The 6,720-nt window shown below is 42.8% G+C and overlaps 1 protein-coding gene across 2 annotated transcripts in view; it reads left to right on the top strand.

Moving 5' to 3' along the window:
- Nucleotides 1-2,985: 2,985 nt before the first annotated feature.
- Nucleotides 2,986-6,720, top strand: part of LOC140075054 (acyl-coenzyme A synthetase ACSM3, mitochondrial-like) — a 41,013-nt gene continuing 37,278 nt past the window's right edge. The window contains exon 1 of one of the 2 annotated variants that reach the window (XR_011849333.1): nucleotides 2,986-3,129. The gene's annotated coding sequence lies outside the window, so the exon portion shown is untranslated. The remainder of the gene's footprint in view (nucleotides 3,130-6,720) is intronic. The other variant, XM_072120528.1, reaches the window with a different exon arrangement.

Raw genomic sequence — 6,720 nt, 5'->3', positions numbered from 1 at the left:
GGCAACCCAAACGTAACAAAAATCCTTAATATGCCCACTTACACAAAATAGAGTAAATAGTCTCAAGAAGGAAAACCTTTTTGTGAGAGGAGTGGAGAAAACGGGAGCTTGGGAGCCCCCTCTCAAATACACATGTAAAGAAAATAGTATTACCGAATATTGGGGCTCATTTACTAAGGGTCCGCGCGATTCCGTTGGGTATCCCGACGATTTTTGATTTGCGCCGAATTCCGCCTGGATTTTGGCGTATGCAACGGATATGGGGGGCCCTGGCCGTCGGAAAACCCAACGGATTTGGAAACAATGCGGTATTTAAAAAAAAAAAGTGTCGCTTGCACCTGCACCAAGAAATAGAAGATGAACTCCGGTGAACTCCAGCGGACCTCGGCGCAGCAGCGACACCTAGTGGATATCGGTGCACGGAACTTAGTGAATCCCGGCCACACCCGAATCAGCGGCGGAGAACTCGCCACTGGATCGCGGCTGGACCGGGTAAGTAAATGTGCCCCATTATGTTGCGGTTCAGTAGGGGTGTATGAGGTCAGGGGGGGAGTCGCAGCAAATGTCCCAGATCTTGTTAAATTTATTTTGTCTATTTTTGTAGAGTATCTTTTCAAAAGGGATGATTTTGGTTGACTAACCTCCTCCATTGCTAGCAAAAGGGAGGAGAATCTACTATCCATTGTTTCTTCAGGCGAATTGCCAAAACTTTAGTTAAGATCTTATAGTCCATGTTTAGTAACGAATATGACAGCACTAATTAATGAGACTACAAGCGATTTCCATAATCTAATTATATCTAGTCGTGTGGCAGCTCAGATTTTTTAAAGGGGTTGTCTGGTGGCAACTAACTTGCTGATTAGTGGGGGTTTCAGTGGTGGGTCCTCCAGAGATCACGAGAAAGGGGGTCAGTTGCTCACCCGTTGTACCCCAGATGAAGAGATAGTTGCACATGTGCCAGCTGCTCTATTCATCTCTATAGTGCTGCAGCAGCCAGTGTATGCAAAACACAGAAAAAACACCTCTAATCACCCACACAGGGGGTCATTTACTAAGGGCCCGATTCGCGTTTTCCCGACGTGTTACCCGAATATTTCCGATTTGCGCCGATTGTACCTGAATTGCCCCGGGATTGTGGCGCACGCGATCGGATTGTGGCGCATCGGCGCCGGCATGCGCGCGACGGAAATCGGGGGGCGTGGCCGAACGAAAACCCGACGTATTCGGAAAAACCGCCGAATTTAAAAACCGAAAAAGTGTCGCTTGGGGATCGCTTACCTTCACCTGGTCCGAGGTGGTGCATTCCGGCGCGATGAGATGACTTTCAGCGCAGCAGTGCCACCTGGTGGACGGCGGAGGAACTACCTTCTTAAATCCCGGCCGGACCCGAATCCATAGCAGAGAACGCGCCGCTGGATCGCGAATGGGCCGGGTAAGTAAATTTGCCCCATAGAGTTCTTATTTTATGGTAAGGGTAGCTTTCAGCAATATATTCAATAATAATTGATTTGGTGAGAATTAAATTGGGAAACCACATCTATATGGGATCAGATAGGTATCATTCTTACAAAAGTCTGTCAATTTGGGATGACTCCATAATACATGAAACATATCTGCTGGGACATTTACAGATTTGATAATTTTAGGTAGCTTTAGGCAAGACAACTGGAGGTTAGTTACCATCTGGAATGAATCTTAAAGGAAATCTACCATCTGGAATGTACTTACGCTAGTAGCTCCAGTGGCAGATTCCTCAGAGCACTGGGGTAATTCAGTTATTTATTCATTTATTCATGGCCTCTTTTGGCCTCAAAAAAATTCAAATAAACTAAAAAAACCTACCCCCTGCAAGCTCCAGGGTTAAGGCTTAGAGCCCCCCCCCCCCCCACCATAGCCATATTCCCTGTGAGCACTGCTTACATGCCTTCTACTATGTCCTCAATGATTTTTGAGGACATGAGCCTCTGCCCAAGTGCGGGCCTGTGATGTCCGCTTTAGAAATGATAAAGGAGGGCGAAGGAGGCATGTAAGCAGCGCTCACGGGAATAAGGCTATGGTGACACCCCCGTAGCACTTTGCACAAAATTCACATTAACTTCCAAGTCTTGAGACCAAAGGAGGTTTTGGATGGGAGCATGGAAGAGGGAATTGACGCCTCTTGCATGACATCACCTCCCTCTCCCAGCAGGGTGCACGGAGGTGAGTATTTCTAGGTGTTTTTTAATTTTTTTAAATGGTTGATTTCCTTTAAGGGAAATAATACAGACACATTCACACCACACATATTCAACACCAAAATGTGACACTCTATTCAACATAATAACAGCACATAAAATGCACATAGAAAAACACATATTACTCATTTGCACCGTACATTATATTGTGCACAGGGGATAAGGAAACGTCAGCACTTACAGGATTGGAGAGTGTAAATATTGGTCAGTTTTAATTGCTAAATGTCCTGTCAGTGGTTGATAGAGAATATAAGGGGATTAAATCCTACTTACCATATTTTTCGGACTATAAGGCGCACCATGAATAAATGCCTGCTAAAACGTCTAGGTTCATTTATAAGGCGCTTCGGACTATAAGGCGCACATTATTATAAGTATGAATGACCAGCAGGTTGCAGACCTGTGCACAGTTCCAGGCAGCTGTTGTCTGTAAGTACGGTTCACTGGAGGCGCACTGGACTATAAGGCGCACCATTGATTTCTAAGGAAATCAAATGATTTTTTGTGCGCCTTATAGTCCAAAAAATACGGTATCACATGGTTTATGAAAATAGAGAGAGATAATAAATAGAAATGCATTTTTAAAAAGTGAATAATCGCTGATTACAGGATAGAAATTGAAGATGTCTTTTTTAGATATAGGAGAGGGACATTTTTGAAAACAAAGCTTTGGATCACCACAGAGATGTTACATTTGGATGGAAGCTTTGCCTAATTATCTGATGTTGTGAAATATTTGTGCAGAACTATCCTGGGGGAGGAAGAAGAAGAGGAATTGAGAGGAACACGCCTGGGTATCTCCCGAAAAAAGCTGACAGTTAGGCGAAACCCTGGATCGTGCACAGACATACTGGAGTCTTGCTTTGCTGTGTTTGGATTTTAACTGGAAAGCTTTGTAAGTAGAATGAATGAATAAGTAAGCATTTTTTTTTAAAGAAGCAGACTCTGCTATGCCTTTTTAGCAAAAGAGACTTTAAAATTGTATATTGTACACTGTCTGCAGGCAGCATGTAAGAGAGCAGGAGGAGCTGAGTAGATTGTACATAGTGTCCTATCTGCAAGCAGCATGTTATAGAGCAGAAGGAGCTGGGCAGATTGTATACAGTGTCCTATCTGCAGGCAACAAGTTCTAGAGTAGGAGAAGCTGAGCAGATTGTACATAGTGTCCTATCTGCAGGGAGCATGTTATAGAGCAGTAGAAGCTGAGCAGATTGTAAATAGTGTCCTAACTGCAGGAAGTATGTTATAGAGCAGAAGAAGCTGAACTGATTGTACACTGTGTCCTATTTGCAGGCAGCAGGTTATAGAGCAGCAGAAGCTGAGCAGTTTGTTCATAATGTTATAGAAGGTTATAGATCAGGAGGTGCAGAAAAGATTTAACCCCTTCCTGTCGCAGCCCTTTTTCGTTTTTTCATTTACATTTTTCACTCCCCACCTTCAAAAACCTATAACTTTTTTATTTTTCCATGCACAGAGCTATGTGAGGGCTTGTTTTCTGCATAACAAATTGCACTTCAAAATGGGGGTAGTTAATATTCCATGCCATGTACTGTCAAGCAGGAAAAAAATTCCAAATGCAGTAAAAAAACGCATTTGTGCCGTATTCTTGTGGGCTTGGATTTAATTGCTTTCACAGTACGCCCCAAATGACATGTTAACTTTATTCTTTGGGTCAGTACAATTACGGAGATACCAAATTTGTATAGGTTTTATAATGTTTTCATACATTTACAAAAATTAAAACCTCCTGTACAAAAAAAAATAAATTATTTTGCCATCTTCTGGCACTATTGACTTTTTTTATACTTTTGTGTATGGACCTGTGGGTGGTGTCAATTTTTGAGACATTTTGATGACTTTTTCAATGCTTTTTAAGGACTGCTTGGCCTTTTGATCACTTTTTATAGAATTTTTTATATTTAAAAAAAATGGCAAAAGAGTGCCATTTTAAACTTTGGGCGCTATTTTCCTTTACGGGGTTAAACACAGGGAAAAACGGTTATTATATTTTGCAAGTAATTAAGGAAGTATAGATGGGATAGGACATTAAGTAACTTGAGAAAAGGAAAGAGTCCAGGGAAAGAAGAGGAATATGTAGCAGAAAAGAGAAAGGAGGAAAGAGGCCAAGAGATCCATTTAGGGCAGACCCAAGCAGCAAAAGAAGTTATGTCCCTAAAGGTCATCCAGGTGGACCATGTTGTATAGAACACCGACACTTTATCATCATCAATAGCCTTCGGCTCCTCCATTCTTAAGATGTGATTCAGAGCACCAACCCAGTCAGCTCTAGACAGAGGAGCGGGAGATCTGAGGAATAACCTGACGTGCGGCAACAAGAAAATTTCTCTGAAGGCCCTTTTTCATTTTTGAAATCGGTCCAGGCAAAGCCGAGAGCGAGGCTTGTTCCGGTGTAAGAATCATGTGAGATCTTGTTAAAAATTGAGCGATGAGAGCGCAGTTCCACCTTCTATGTAGCATTGTACCTGTATTGCTTCCACATCGTCAGCATTGACCTGAGATCTGTGGGTTGATTTGTCTCAGTCTAAATGTGACAAAATCTTAAAATTAAATTCTTGCATTATATTTATCCTCATAAAACATGAGTGAACACTGTGTACCATTGGTTTGGTCTCCCTGGCTCTAGCATAATATGGTTTTGAGTCTGCTTTGTCAAAAATATGTTATATAGCAGTAATGGCAAACCTTTTAGATACCAAGTGCCCAAACTACATCCAAAACACATATATTTTTCGCAACATGCCGATGAAACAATTTAAACAGTAATTTATTACTCCCTGCTGTGTTACATGTTTAAATTGTATAGGCACCTGAGGATACCAATACAGTAGAAAGAAGGAGAAGAAGTTTGGATTATCATTGTAGCTTCCTTCCAGGGTCTTGGGGTGCCTGGGACTGCAAGAGGCCTCGAGTTCTGTCTGGCGAACTCTGCGCTGTGGTGATGGTATGAGTGCCCATATAGAGGGCTCCGAGTGCCACCTCTGGCACCCGTGCCATAGGTTCGCCATCACTGTTATATAGCAACAAGATGGTGTGGGTGGGTTGGTCCTTTGTAAGACAGAGTTGTTCAAAGGTGGAGATAAAGGATGTGAGTATAGATATGGGTGCTAGGGAGGAAATGAAATGTCGCAGTTGGAGATATTTAAGCCAAGCGTCTGATAGGCCTCCAGTACCTATATCTACCAAAGTGCAGATCTTGTTTTCATTCACCACATCTCTAACTCTAGGGAGGCTGTTGCCATCTAGGCCCAGAAAGGAAAGGGATTGAATCCCTGGTGTTAAATGAGGATTACCTAGGAGAGGCATCATGGGGCCCGGGACAGAGACTAGTCTCAGTTTGAATGCAAATTCCCACCATGTCTGTAGAATCTCCCTTAAGGTGGATGAGATCGGGAGAAACTGGAGTGTAATGGATGAGGGCAGCCAGAAAAAGCCCAATTCATGGTGAGATGAAAGTTCAAATTCTGATGGGACCCAGAGCTTATCTGTCTTATGGTGAAACAAATCCAATTAGCATGTTTCTATGGCTGCTCTATGGTAAGAGGTGAAATCTGGTAATCCCACTCCACCCGCATTCTTAGGCCTTGTTAGAGGGTTACTTCGTATTCAAGGGGGTGCGCTCCGCCACACGAATTGACATGCCAATTTATAAAGAGTCAGAAAGAAAACGCGTGGTATGTCCATGGGTACAGTTTGAAACAGATACAATAACTGGGGTAGAATATCCATTTGTAATACGTTTATTCTCCCACACCACAACAGAGCCAATGCCCGCCACCTAGTCAGATCAGCTGTAATGGATTTCAACAGATGTTCATAGTTAAGAGAATATAGACCAGAGGGGTCTGAAGAAATGTGGGCACCCAAATATTTAATAGATGTGTCAGCCCAACAAAAAGGGAAGACCAAGGTTACATGGGTTACATCCTCTGGTGGGAGCGACACATTAAGTAACTCATATTTTTGCTAATTAACTTTGAAGTTACTAAGTTTACCAAAGGTATCGAAATCCTTCAATATAGAGGGAAGGGAAATCCTCGGATTGGTCACGTAAAGCAGCAAGTCATCCTCAAATAGTGACAGCTTGTGCTGTCTGCAACCAACCCCCAGTCCTCTGACATCAGGATTGTTCCGTAGGGCGATGGCCAGAGATTCCATTACCAGGATATACGAGCAAAGGTGTAACTAGGAAAGGCAGGGCCCCGTAGCAGACTTCAGAACGGGGCCCCCAAGATATAAGCATTTACGTAATATGGTGCTGCATAACCTTAAAGGGATCCTGTCAGCAGGGTTTCAGTTATCAGGTTAATGGCTGCTGCAGGTCCTGTTAAACACTAAACAGTATGTTTAGTACGGTATGTATTTTTTAAAGATTATTTTTGAGAAATGTCATTTAGAAATGCTACTTATCTCTATTCAGCTTCTGGGGCCCAAGTCATTCAAGCAGCAGGAGTCGTGGAGTCACCAT

This window comes from Engystomops pustulosus, chromosome 8 (assembly GCF_040894005.1).
Source record: "Engystomops pustulosus chromosome 8, aEngPut4.maternal, whole genome shotgun sequence".
Lineage (NCBI taxonomy): Eukaryota > Metazoa > Chordata > Amphibia > Anura > Leptodactylidae > Engystomops > Engystomops pustulosus.
Note: the sequence above shows the minus strand (reverse complement) of the source record. Positions and strands in the feature narration are given on the sequence as shown.